The sequence below is a fragment of the Phalacrocorax carbo genome, chromosome 1 (genome assembly GCF_963921805.1).
Source record: "Phalacrocorax carbo chromosome 1, bPhaCar2.1, whole genome shotgun sequence".
NCBI lineage: Eukaryota > Metazoa > Chordata > Aves > Suliformes > Phalacrocoracidae > Phalacrocorax > Phalacrocorax carbo.
Window position 1 is genome coordinate 95,286,669 of NC_087513.1, and position 14,877 is coordinate 95,301,545.

General features: G+C 39.0%; 1 long non-coding RNA gene across 1 annotated transcript in view; it reads left to right on the plus strand.

The window, feature by feature from the left end:
- LOC135315710 (uncharacterized) overlaps positions 1–14,877 on the plus strand; it is a 187,758-nt gene that overhangs the window by 134,510 nt on the left and 38,371 nt on the right. The window contains exon 4 of the long non-coding RNA XR_010375213.1: positions 12,911–12,996. This is a non-coding gene — a long non-coding RNA (uncharacterized LOC135315710). The remainder of the gene's footprint in view (positions 1–12,910; positions 12,997–14,877) is intronic.

The window sequence follows — 14,877 nt, forward strand, 5'->3', positions numbered from 1 at the left end:
AAACTTCATAGAGGTTTTTTTTTCTTTTTTTTTTTTTCTTTTTTTTCTTCCTTCCTTCATTGGTTCTTGCACAGGTTTTTCCACTATCTTTTCATTTTCAGAAGGTGGAAGAATGTCCTTACTCTCCCATAAGCACATGTCATTTGCATAGTTCATTGGTGAGCTTCAGGGATTCACCACTTTCCTCATAAAGATGACCTAGATACTCCTCCATGATATCTGGGTCTCATTATGGATGGCCATACTACTGGATAGAGACATTGTGCTGGAACAGCCCCGTGAGTTGTCCTGTACCCATGAGCTTTTGCCTTTGCCAGAAATTAACCTGCTCAAACAGAAATTTGAGGAGCTGTGTTGATGAATCATAGAATCATTAAGGTTGGAAAAGACCTCTAAGATCATCAAGTCCAACCGTCAACCCAACACCACCATGCCTCCTAAACCATGTCTCAAAGTGCCACATCTAGATGTTTTTTGAACACCTCCAGGGATGGTGACTCCACCACCTCTCTGGGCAGCCTGTTCCAATGCCTGACCACTCTTTCAGTAAAGAAATTTTTCCTAATATCCAATCTAAACCTCCCCTGATGCAACTTGAGGCCATTTCTTCTTGTCCTATCACTAATAACTTGGGAGAAGAGACCAACACCCACCTTGCTACAACCTCCTTTCAGTTGCTGTATTCAGGTAATAAATATACTTGCTAGCATGTCTTATCCTTCTCTGTGCTGACTGCAAGGTTATCTTTCACATCAATATGGCTGACATGACTCTTTAGTGTGGTTAGCATCCTTTGCAAAGGTGAAGATAACACAGGAATACTAGAGCACCTCTACTACTATATGTGGGTCTGTAGACCATGGATATTTACTTGATCCAGCTAATCCACCCCCACCGCCACTCAAGGCGGAAGGGATGATCCATGCATGGAAGGCTTTGGTGGCTTAGCCAGCATCTAAGCTCTGAAGTAAAATTGTTTGTTCTGTATATTCATTTTCCGAAGTCTGGAGGCTTACTGCAGGCCAGATATTGGTAGGCCTGACTCTTACTGCCCATTTTCTCTTCAGAAGTCCCCACTTCCTCTTTGTGAAATAGATTTATCATGTTTTATAAAAGGAGATTATAGTCTGAGGATTCTGCTTTTCCTCTTATCCAGTTAGTAAGCAAATTAATGATATTGACTCACACACATACAATGAATGCATAACTACCCTTTTTGTCTGTTACTCTACTACTTTCCTTCTTTTCCCTTTTGAAGTCAAATTTGGTTTGATATAGAGCAGCTATTTTGTCCATCAGTTTATGTTTCTCAACCTTTGTTGTCTTGAATCTCTGTTTCTGAGTTATTCCTTGCTGATGAATAGGCTATAGTCATTTCAGCAGACCTATATAACATAAACAACATATTCTCATTGTGGCCACTTTTATCTCATTAATTTACCTTTTGAATCTGTTGGTATTTGCCTCTTGTTAAAGAATTGATTGTGCTTTATCCATGTGATTTCTTATTTTCAAAATCCATTGGCCTTTATCTAGCACATTTCTTTAAAGACAAAAGACTTATTATGAATCATGACAGCTTCCATATTTGTACAAACATTTTTGGAACAAAAAACGAAAGTCAAGGTGGAAAAACACGTGCACTCCAAGGGACAAGCTGCAAAACTTCATCTATAGTAATCTTTTTGCAATTATTGAGAATCATTTCGATGCTTTGTGGAACTGGGATATCAATTAGATGAACAAGTAGTCTAATCCAGTGTGCTAATTCTTACCTCCTAGTCACACAGCTACTCTCTAAGAATTTTAGCCAACCCCCCCCCCTTCATATACTATATCCAAATTACCTGCTTATATTACAGATGATGTCTAGTGACCACTGAGGCAAAGAAAATTAATAGTAGGTAAGAATTAGGACTTTATTTTATATTGCTGACTAGCCATTGGACACCACCGTCATTGTGGGATTGTTTAGTTGCTAGCACAGAATACTTCCTCCTTGGAAGAATTAAAATAAAAAAGGCTGAGTATTGAATAAAAATGCACATTTCATAAAGTTTTTCAAGATAATTACTGGTGCTAAAATTCTGGGGTTTTTTAGGATTTGCAAAAGTTCTTGCAAATAAATTGCTGATGAACTGAATGTACATGAAGGACTAATTTTGACCTCCTTGAATAATGATAGCGCTAACTTGGTACTTTCTTTTTGTGCATATGTTAATGAATGACTTTTTGTACTACTTGACTAGATCTAATTTGTAGCATTCTTTCATGTTCCAGGCAGCCAAGTCACATTTTCCCTCCTAAGCATAGCTCTAAGATTACCTATCCCTTATAATCGCCTATCAAAAGAATTTTGTGATAGCATGATGAAGAATGGTGTATTGAGGTATATTTCAAGGACCTGTGTGTAGCACTCATTACATTTTTCCTTTTAAGCACAGTTCTAGAGGTTCTTTTTAAAAGAACTGAATGCTCAGCAGACGTGCCATTTTGACTTTTAAAAATTATCTGCTTTTGCTGATAGAATTAATGCAATCCAAATAATAAACGTGTTCAGTCTTTCAGAAACTGCCGAAATAATGCATCTCAACTATGACACCGAGAGCTGCCTCTTTGACAAGATTAATATCCCACAGTTACTGGGATCCTGATGTAAAATCCAGTTGTATCAGCTGGAATGCTTCCAGTAATTTCTGGAAATTACTGGAATGGGTGACATTTTAATGGTGGTTTCATCCAACACAATGCTCTGCAAAATTTACATATTTTGGTTTGTGGACTTTAACATTAGGGTTGGGTTTGGTTTTTCTTTTGCTGTTTTATTTCTAACTCTTCTTCCAAATCAGGCTTCATTCACAGTTTCATTAGGATAGCTATTTTTCACAGTGAAAAATGCCTAAATGGAAATTGCTATGTTTTTGATAGTTAAGCCATGTTTTCTCAGTAAAGGAGTCTATTTTTGCTTGACACCTGCCCCATTTCTCTGGAAAAATAGACTGATTTGTGAATTTTTAATGAAATCCAAAGAACCTTGAATTTTAAGCTGGTTTTGGTTTCTTCCAATATTTCTCTCATCCCCACCCTCTTGGAGCTGGACCAAGACAGAGCATATTTGCATGTGCTGTTAAGTCACTGGTGTGAAATTCTGGCTTAATTGACATCAGTAGTTGTTATTAATTTCAGTGAGAAAGGAACTTCTTCTACGGTGAGCAGGCAACGAATGGAAGAACGTATCTAGCTAGCAGTCCAGTCAGAAACTTGAAATTCTCTTTGAAGGGCTCTGCTATCTCTTTGGCTTTTTATGATCACACCTTCACATAAAGTGATTTACCAGCATGTTCACAGATAGAGGATGCCTCAGACACGTTTGTGTGAAGGTATTTTTCCATGAACATTTGTGCTGAGTCCTGTCCCAGCCTCCCCCCACCCCGCCCCATGTCTCCCCTTTAGAGTTACCAGTGGAAAAAGTCAAAATTAACTAAAAAAATCCAGGAACAGAGCTATAAAACTTATGCAGAGACTCAACTGTTTCAGTGTTCAGGATAGTCTTTTAAGAAGGTTCACAGGCTTTGTGGCTGCCTTCTCTCCTAATATGGGATTCCTTCCATGAGTTAGGTGACCAGCTGGTTAGGGAAATGTTGGATTCGATGTAGGACAGATTATATGATTAGAACTCCAGGGACTGCCTTGTCCGTAGATGAGAACTGGATGCTTCAAGTAGTGTTTTGGCAAAGGAGGAGCGCAGAGAGTAGTCCAATTATTTACAAATACACAGGTTGCCCTGAACTCAGTAGCAACAGACAGTGGCAGTTCATTCATCTGGAAATCTGTAATCCTCTTTCTCCAACACTTTCTGAACTTAAGAAGCTGTGTCTTGTGTATCACAATGGCTTCCTTGTGACTATTCTGTTTTTAAGCCCACAGTGAGCAAATTTCAGTCTTTAGCACCTACGTCTCCAAGGAAATCCCTGTAAATATATCTAGACTTTTGCTGATTTTCAGTTTTATGTTACATGGCGTTGAACAATAGTTATGCTACTATCTTGGTGCAAGAATAGGCATTGGTATTCTTTCCACGTAGCTTGAAAGATGGACACTTAATACATGGATTAACTCTATCCAGGTATGTGTTTGTCTTTGGATTGAATAATATTCTGACAGCAACTTCAATCAACTTTCAGCATGAAGATTTTAAAATTTTATTTTTTTTAATTCATCCATAGAAGTTGCCTGATTTTACTTTAGATCATACAGGATGGACTGCAAAACTTGTGAGAATACTGTTGTATTTTGTAATATTTGACTATGATGAAATTTGCAGTGCAGACAAATTATGAACAGCAAATAATTTGCAAGCATTCCATAGGCTGATACAATGCATAAAACATGTATTTCTAGATGATTAAATGGTGATTCGTATACTGTGAACGATGATTTATGGACAGTTCACAAACAGAGAAACCTACTGTTATTAATTAATTGCTGTAGCTAATTCTCTCAGTTCAGTTGCTCATGGCTTGGACAGGATTTAAATTAATAACCAGTATTATAAGTGTTTGAAATCCATTGAAGATGCCCTCAGAGCATCTGGGCCCCTTCCTATGAGAGTTCTTAGTTTAGTCTGATTTTTTCATGATTAGTTTATGTGTTTGTTACTAGTATTTGCAGAATGTTCTTGATGGCATTTATGTTTATTTGAACAAAAATACTACCTTAGCCCTTAAAGACAGCACACCATTATTTATTTTTATGTAATATAATTTTTATGGTTAAGCTTAATCTTTATTAGTATTTACACCTTTCCTGCAAACAATTCTCAGCACATAATTAGATTGTGTTGACTGCTGATTCTTGTTCCAGCTGATGATTAGAAATTGTACTGAATTCAAAACATTTCCAGCTCAAGGAAAAAATTTCATTCACAGACTAATATGTGGTTGGATCCTTTGTCCTAACTTTTTAATGTTTCCAATAGATGCTTCTGAGCAAACCAGAAGGACTAATAAATAGGATAGATAAAGAAAACTATCAAAACATGGTTGAAATAGCTACAGAAAAGCAATCAAAAACATTTGCCAGTGCTCTGGAAAATTAGACATTCATTACAAAGTCACTGCACAGTGCAACTGTGAAGCAATAAGATCACTTACATGCAAAAATGAATTGCTTCATAAGGCTTCGTTTATAATTTGAACGTTCATATAAAGCCCAAATATTCTCCAAATAGATTAAACTCACCTGGGCCCCAGTCTCTGGTATGACATCAGAAAATTAAATGTACTGATACACAAGCGCTACAAGCTAAACAAATCGAGCCATGATCTGGCCTAGATAAAAGCACTAAGAAAAGCTCACAGAACTGTCATAGGAAGTCACATTCACTTGCAGAGTGGTTTGGCTAGCCTGAAGGGATTGGGTTTTTTTTATATATACACTAAAAACAAATATGTAAGAAGTTGGGGACCCTGGCATTTTAGTCTGGTGCCAACCCTGTTTAGATCAGATTTCAAGTCTCCGTGTCCCTAAGAGTGTGCAAGGAGGGACAGAGGAGGAAACCCTTGTGTTGATCATGAAAAAGATTTGGAAAATTTTGAGAAACCATGAGGTTCCCAGTGGCCTCTGGATGCTAATGCAGATGAATAGAGATAGCTCTCTTTCTAGCCAAGAATAACAGAGAAGTTTGTGGCAATGGTCATACAGGAAGAAGCAAAATGGAGCAGTGAGTGCAGCCATAGTGCATTTTGGTGGCAGATGGACCAACAAAGGTACCAAATGTGGAGTGACAAATTAGGGTTCTCTATTACCAACATGAATGATGACAAGTGGAAAGCCATCACATCAATTAACAAGTACCTGAGTGAGATGCCAGGAGTAGAGGTGAGCAGGTTTTTAACACTTTTATCACTGAAAGTAAAAGCCTGTCTTGGAGGGACAGCACAGTAGGCTAAGTTGTGTAATATTGCGTTTGTTAGTGAATGGAGGATCATGGCCAATTCTAGATATGAAAAAGCCTTTCCAACAGGTACTGAGGGATGCTAGAGGGTTTCTGGCTAGTGGGCATCTGGAAGAAAAGGTCCCTGAATGTGGTATGTTTGCTCTGCAGGTTAAGAACTGCTGTCCATCTTATATCTGCCCATGGTTCTGTACACTGGCAGGCTGCATGGAGGCAGATGGCAAGTGAATTGGTGCTGATGTTTTGCAAAACCTTAAATGTAGTTCACTGTAAGCCCTGGTGGTGTTGCAGTTTTTCTCCTGTCTCATTGTATGTGTGTATATACTACCTCCTGCTTTGCTGTTCCAGCGTCGCTGGAAGGGAAGTTGGGAACTTTGTTCTGTGGTCTACACGCCCCTTTTCTCCATCCCATGTCAAAACCTCTCTTAAAAGCATCATAAATTTATATTTAGAATGATTTTACATCATACAAATATGTGTGTGATTATATACCTCTGACTTTTCGCTCTTGTTCTTTCTCCTTCTATTTTATTATTAGGCCATCCCACTTGGTTGCATCAATTGGTGTTTTAAGAGAACTATTTATAACAGTTTAAAATAGTGTGTGAAATTGCTGTAAATGTGTTCTTTAGTGCACAGGGAGGTGAATGACTCGATGTATGTGAAGAAAATATAGGAGTTTGCTTATTTCATCAAATAGCCAGAAGCACGTTTTCCACAAAACTAAGTAGTTTTTTTCCCCCACATTCAACTCACAAGGTCTTATTAGTCTTATTTATGTGTATCCCATGGGCTGGGCAGTGGTGGTGGGAGCATTTTAATATTTCACAGTACTAAAAAAGAAGTATTGTAAGACCACCAAGTACAGAAGTGCTGTGAAACCAGGAGATCAGTAGGATTTCATGGGTCTGTTGCTCACCTCAGATGGCTGGTACTGTAGAAACCTGGAGAAAGTACTTTGCCTTAGAGCAGCTAAAGGTTAAAGAGAAGAAACTTAGGGAAGAGGACAGTGCTTGACTTGCAGAGTGACCTGCAAAGGCTTCACAGGGAGAGAAGGGAAGGAGAGGGGTGATCTAGGGAGTAGCTGAGGTAGATCTATGCCAAAAGGGGATAATTTGTATGAAAAAAGTAGGGATGTAGCTGGAGATTGATACAGCAGAAGGAGAAAGAGAAAAACAAGGCTCTGGCCAGGGCAAAAGAGGTGGCCTGATGGGGAGGTTGCAGCAAACGGGTGATCGCAATGGCAAGTGATCAAGGACAAAGTGACAAAAGAATCTTACAAATGTCACTGCAGCTCCAGCAGCTGCTCCTGATAGCTTTGGGGTCTGACTACCTCTTCATAGCACCCTCACCTCTTCATTGGTACCTGCTTACTAATGGCTGTGAATTGCCTCCAAGCATCTACATGTGGAAAGGGTCTCCTGAGCTTAAAAGAGATGCCGGGTAGAAAAGAGTGCCCCAGGCACATCCACATCTTTTATTTCCCATCCCTGCCTTTTCACTATTCTTCTATCACCCTGCAGGCGTTCCCATTGCCGCAGTCTCTGGCTGCTGTCCTAGAGCAATCTGGGCATCATTGCAGCTTTACCTTTCCAGGAACAAAGCCCGCTTGCATAACTATGGTGTGCCCTTATTCTGTTAGGTCTCCTGCTGCCTTGGAGCTCTGCCTGATTGGAATTGGGTCCTTCATGGACAGAGGCATTCCTGTTCAGAGCTTTTGCCCAGCAGTGCTGTGAGACCTATGCAAGAATAATCTTTCTCATTTTCTGGAATCTCAAATCCGAAACAAGTTTTTAACAAAAATGAGCACAGTAGAGCACCTAAGGAGGCTCTGATAGAAGCTAAAGCTAGAGAAAATGAAGATGGCTGGGGGTAGTATTACTGCAGTGCTATTGTTTTCTGGGTTCCAGTTTAATTTATTCTTTTATATGTCCTGAACATTTGTAGATTTGATTTAAGCTCACTGTAAGGCAAGCTACAGCACAAGTAAAGATTTAGGATGGGAAGGATGATGCCTGTTATTCATTCATTCCCCTGACATAATCTGTCCAGTCAGATATGCTCATGTCAAATTAAAATATGAGGCTTATGTTGTCCCAGGTGCTTATCTAACGAGTGGATAGGCCACTAGAAAATTCGTTGATTTTGTGTGCTTCTGTCTTTAATAGTTTTCGGAGGGGAATCCTGCCATGCCAAAGTCTGATTGTTCCCATTGCCCAGTACATTTTTATATCATAGAAATAAACAAAATTGAGTTTCTGTAGTCATTCCAATTGCAATCCCCCAACTTTGTTGTTGCAAGGGATACATGCTTTTTTCTTTTCCTTTGCTGAATCTGTATTCTTTAACAACAGAATCTGAACTAATAGTGTGAAAAGACTCCCAAAAGTTATTTGGTTTAACTTTAAAAGAATCTACTTAGAGATAAATTTGTTTAAAATGTGATAATCAGCATTTCTACTGCTGATATGAATTGTGAATCTGGAGTAAAAAAAATCTCGAGCTATCTGGTTGGTGTGAGAAAAAGGAATGGGACCAAAACTAAAATTTATAACAGCCCAAGTATACAGCCAGCGTCTAGGTTGCTTTGAGGCCTTCCCTCAGCACACCGGCTTTGTCATGTAACCCGGGGTTGTTAGATCTGAGTGATTGTAGAGCCCTAACCCTTGGTCCTGAGTGCAGACAATTCTTGTCCTGTCTCAGAGCCATTAGTTGATGTGGAGGTCATTTCAATTGCATGGAGGAAGTTGACCAAACTCTTCTCTGAGTGGTATTTCAGAATTCCAGCATCTGTCTCAAGACGGGAAAGATCTACAGTGTGCATATCAATTTCCCCTCTCATGCCTTTGTCCATTTGGGCTGATATATCTTGGAGTCCCTAGGAAAGACATTTCATAGCACTGTGCGCACCCGCACCCACTCACAAAAAAGCCCAATATGTCGTGTATCTACATTGCAGTTCACAGTGCAGTGGCATTTTGACATGGTATAACTCAATTTATCTAAAACGCTTAACTGGAGGGCATTTCTTCTAGGTGTAATTCTTAGCTTAGTGGGCTAAGTCACTCTCTGAAGGTGGGTGTCCATCTCCAACTATTAGAGGAAGAACCCAGCAGAAGTGGGCCCCTACAGTTTGGGTGGTGGTATCCAGGTGGAATCCAGGTTGTTGTCTTTCTCAAAACAGGGGCATAAGCATTAAGAAATTAGTATTCTGAAGCAGATGTAATGTGATTTGTCTGGTTTTCTGGGAAGTTATCTCTGATGACATGCATTCTTCCTTGTTGCTTAGAAGAATGATGGCTATCTGTGTAAAGTTAAATAGGATGGAACCATATATATAGAACCGAAGTACAGTGCAAAATCTGAGATATGAAATTCTGTCTATTTAGGGGGAAATGCTGAACAAATTTTGCTTCAACTTTTTTCCCACTTTTTGTTCTACCAGTTACAAGTGTATGAGTTCCCCTGGATTGTTTTAATTTGATTTTACACCAGACCTCTAGCAACAGTATCTTTCCAAGCCACTTTTCCTCTTCCGAACAAAGTGACTTAATTTTATATTATTATCATTATTGATGATTTTCTGCACTTTCAGTCATGAGCTTGCAAATATTTTCCCAGAAAGCTTTTCCCCATTGGATTTTCAGCTTCTGAGTTGTTTTTTTTTTGAAACGGGAGTACTCAGAAATTCCAAAATTTTCTGTGACTGAGCTACCTACAGGGCATGTTAAAGGCAGACAGTATTGATGCTGAACTGATGTCTTTCAAAATAATTCCTGTTGGCATCATGATGCTCTTTCTCCATTTTATTTTATGTGTGATTAGCGTATCACATACTGGATAGTAGAGTTTACCTAATTTATGGTATCTGTGGTACCTGCCTGTATACATTGGCCTGTTGACATGCTTATATGAAATCCCCCTGTGAAACTGTTAAGGAATACCGAGAATATAAACTGTGTCTTGCCACAAGCAGGCTAATTTGGATTATATTTGGAGTCTTAGAAACTTACAGCAAGCATTTTGGGTGAGGGAAAGTGACACCTACTCATGATATGCTCACTCAAATTATCCCGCTGTCTTACCACCAACAACAAAAAATCCCAGAAGACTGTAGACAAAGCACAAAGATATGAAAGAGTTTCTGAAATAAACAGGGAATTTTCATGAGGAATTTTTGAAAGGGCATGGGCTCAGCCGGGCTGCAGCAGCATGTCATCTGGCAGAGAGATCTAATTCTTATTTGTTCTGCTTGAGAAATATCTGATCTTATTTAGCTGAAGATCAGAGAATGCAAGATAGACACTTTCTCTTGGGCAGAATCAAGCTGAGAAAGGGGGAAAATTAATCTAGTTTGTCTGTAGCTATCATGAATCAGAGCTTGTAATCATTTTATAAAAGCATGGGCCATTCTCAGGGATACACAAATGCCTCTCTAAGATTATTCTGTTGCTGCATGACTTCCAGGTGACCTGGCTAAAATGGTTAGTTCTGAGGTTTTGGCAACATGCTTTTACTTTTCACAGATGTGAGCAAACTGACTAGAAATGCACTGAGATTGAGGAACCAACTGAAGAACCCTTCTAGTAAACAATTGTTGATACTTAAATACGAGAGGCTTTTTAAACACATTTCAGTCAAGAGGAGTCATGTAAATGAGCTTGATAAAACTTGCAAAAGATAGTAAAAAAGGCAATAGCTTCATGTTGTTTTGAGCATGGATCAGACTATGTTTAAGCTGCCTTTCGCCTTGAAGTAGGTTTGAATAGAGGCGTACTAGAACAAGCCTAAGATTTCTGAGTACCTTTCCTTCCAGAAGAGTACTTTGCCATTTGCCATTCAGCAATTCTGATTTAGCATTGTATAGCTTGCAATGATCCCGTTCTCACTGTCCAAAACAAAACGAAGCTGCTTTGCATGGAAATTTCTGGAGCAAACTTTCCCATCTGTCTAAAGTGTTAGATGCTTAAAGCCTATCCATGCAACAAATCTGGTTTCATTTTTTGAAGCGCCTACATTCAGACAACTCTAAGAGAAAGAGTAATCAGTCACCTTCCTCCCTTCCTCCTTCCACTCCATGACTACCTTCAAGCGTAAGGAAACACAAAAGTCCCTTTGAGATTGTTTTCAGCATTTTACAAATTGATTCCCTCCTGTGATGGCCCAGCGGGATGGGAGGAAGCTGTATGACAAGAGGTTTCATGGACATGAAGGCAAGAGGTATGCACCCAACCTCCTCTTGGGGTAGGAGACAAGGAAGAAGCTTGCTTTTGTGGGCTGTCTGCTTTACCCAATGTAGCTGTACGCTTCTACGGGAGAACTTATCTTGGGCCGCATATCTCCGGGACACAGGGCTCTACCCACCCTGGGGACAGTGATGCACAGACATCAATATGATGGATACAAAATGTCCGTTTATTTAGCTGCGTCACACGCTTACATAGCTCTTGCGCTTCCTGTTCCTGCCACTCCTATGGGGAGGAGTCTATCTTTCCGTCACAGCCCGTGATCTTCCGGTCGCCGATCCCTGTCTATTCCCCTATAACCCAACAATATGTGGTGTGATCTATGTAAATGCATACCTACTAAGAATGCCACAGGATACTGCTTAGTCTGTGTGGAGTCACAGAGTCAGAGTCTGAGTAGCTATAACCACCCAAGAAGTTCAGTAATAATCTCTAAAGAATATTACATCTGAAATGCCTTATTGGTGTTATGAAATCAAAATCATAACAGTAAAAAGCTGGAGTCAAAGTATGTATTTGGCTGAGTATAAGAAGTGCAGCAGCCTCTTGGCAGTTTCATTTGTACCTGAATTACTATAGCATATTCCTGAGTCAGGAAATAAACCAGAAATTTTAAAAGCTGCATGAAGGACTTATGTGTTTAAAGATCTATGATAACCTTGCTGTAACTTTAAAGCCTGTAAGGAAATAGGCACCTGCATAATGAAATGTATCTTTCAAATTACATAGCAATATTAGTATATTTCTACCTTTTTCACCTCAATATGACTACTTGGATCACATCATGCAGAAAAGATGGGTTGAGTCCATATGCAAAATCGAAAGCTGGTCAAGATCCATGCACTAAAAGGCCACGCATTCAATAAAAACATTTTTTATCATGCTGTGCTACTTAGCGTATTTTGTATTCTATCCAGCATACCGTGCTTGTTAGAAATTTCTATAAATATATGTTTTCTGATTTTCAATGAGCAAGAACAAAAACTATAGCTTTAAATTATGGCATTCATATTAAATAGGAGTAGGAAGGTACTCTTTAAGTCAGCTTTAAATCTGCCTTAACAGTGTTTTAGCTTTTGACTTTCATGGAATGATGATACATTGAAGTGTTTGGATTATTGTTCTTTGCAAAGGATAAAATCCTCATCATATAAACATTTGATGGCTTGGCCTGTTAATTTCTGAGTTAAAAAATAACAGTAAGATGGATTTGATTTTTTAAAAGCTTATTTAGAGGTAGCAAAAACCACTTCCTTGAACAATAAATTCTATGAGTAACTAAGCAAGCATTCACTATTAATGGTTGTGCCAAACGTGCCATGTAATTAAGATTGCAAAATGATTTCCATTTAAACCCTAATCCTGTGTTCATATATGGCAGCTCGGGCTCCTGCATTTCTGGAAAGGTCAGTTGATTTCAACATGTCACTAAATGGCGATGCACGGGAAGTATTGACGTGACTGAGAACCCACATGCAGGCTAAAGTAGAAGAACTGCAAGGAAGGGTGTGCTAAATTAAATACACGGTGTGGCATGCACAGCTACAAGCACAACACTGGGGAGATGGACACCTGTCAAATTCTCAAGCAAAGACAATGTGACTGTCATCTGTTCATTTTTTTTCCCATAACCACTTATGCAAAGAAATGCAAATATGGGTCTAGCTGGTTGAGGAAAAATAGCATTCTTTTATGTGTTTCTGTGCAGATAAGAAGACCTCAGCAGCTGAAATGTTCACAGCCTAGGACACTTAGGAAGAGAGATCAGTCGGGACCATGCGCTCTGGATAGCAGGTAACAATGAGTGGAAATAATAATTTAATTAGCTAACTTCAGACTGACTGATGGGGAGGAGAATAAACTAACGTGAGGGACTCTGATGAAACGATGTGATGAAGCAAAACAGCAATATAATCAGACCTTCGGTGAGAAGCCTAGATTTCTGAAATTGAACTAGGATCTGTGACTGCAGCGTTCACAGCCAGATCTGTGAATGTATGTGCAAAATGTATTGCTTTGGCTAAAATTTGTTTCTCTTTGTATTGCTTCATAACACATAGCCTCACAGGGTGCAGTTTGAACCCTGGGCATGAAAAGTTAAAATTCAGATAGTCAGGTAGAAAAGATAAGGAAAAAAAGTCCCCTGGGCCTGGTTACCTTCTGCCACTTCTTTTGGTCAATCCGTGTGTGGGTATTTATTTTCCTTGAACATAGAAACTTTGCTGGCACACCTGGCACACATGAGGCTGCTATACTCTTATTTTCCATTTGGTCATTAGCAAGAGCTTGGCTCTTCCAAAGATTCAGAGAAGCCAAAGGATCATTCCAGTCAGAAGCCTGAATTTTCTGTTTTCATGCGCATTTTGGGGGAACCTCTCAATGGGGACTGTTCCTTCTGCTTCCTTCCTTTTCTAACTTTGAGCAGTTCTGTGTCCTTGACAATCATCCCTTCTAATGACAGTAAAGGTTTAGGAATTGTTACTATCATCTCACAGAGATGATTTCCTGTAAAATAAGGAAATGGCTTTACAAATGATAGTAGATATTTGGTGATGTAAGTTATGACAACTCTGGCAACCTTCAGGTATTGCCAGAAAATTAGAGCGCTCTGCAGACACATTCTTTGATTGGAAGAAGTGTTCAGGTTAGTTTTTAACTAATGGCAACAAATGAATTGGGAAGACTCGGGTTAAATCATGAAAAATACGATGTTGAAAGTTCAGCATTAAACTTTAATGTTTCTCCATTTTATTTAATATTTTTTATTGTAATGTGTTGTAATGCATTGTAAAATACTGGAAGCTACTTTTCCTCCTTGAAGCCCCCTCAATTCCACTAATAACACTTTAAAACGGTAGAAGGTGTGTATCTTTAAGTCAAAATTATTAACTAGTAATGCATTTTGGGAAAGTGGCTTACACATCTAATGTGATTGTACTGGCTGGAACCTGAAATATTGGCTGGAATCTGAAACAGTCTATGCTGGAGATTGTCTCTCAAAACTCCCGAGGCAGACAGTAATAATACCAGCACCTGTATTGCTATGTGGTCTGTACAATTTGGGCTGTGATTTTTCCGAGCTATTGAACACCTTCAACTTGCTTTGAAATAACTGCAGACTTAAAGGACATCTTAGAAAGTCTGGATTTGATTTTGGATTCCTTATGATTCAACGGAGTGCTTGTTCTGTTATTTGGATGAGCTCCACTGTAGTGTCGTTATGTATTTTCAGATATGGATTCATAGTGAGGTTACAGAGTTTCCTTAACCTTTGATATTTAGATCTGGGGAACTGGCTTGCGTCCATATCTCAGAGAGCATCTCTTTGCTACATACACCAGCAAACCTTGTTTGCAGGAGCTCAGTTGCAAATTTCAGGATTCTTTGATTTATAATCCAAAGCTAGGTATATATTTCCATATAAGCCATTATATCTAGATTTTCAGAGACAAACACAAACTCAGATTTACTTTTGCAAAAATGTCTGGAGCATTTCAAAGTAATTTACATTGCCATTTACCATACTGCTTTATTAATTGCAGTTCAGATCCTCTATGCACCATAGAGTTTAGAGGTCACACCATAAGGACACACTGTAAGTTCAGAGGAAATATACAGACTTTCACAGAGTCCAAGATGATGGAACGTTAGAAACTTTTATTCAGTCATAAAAGT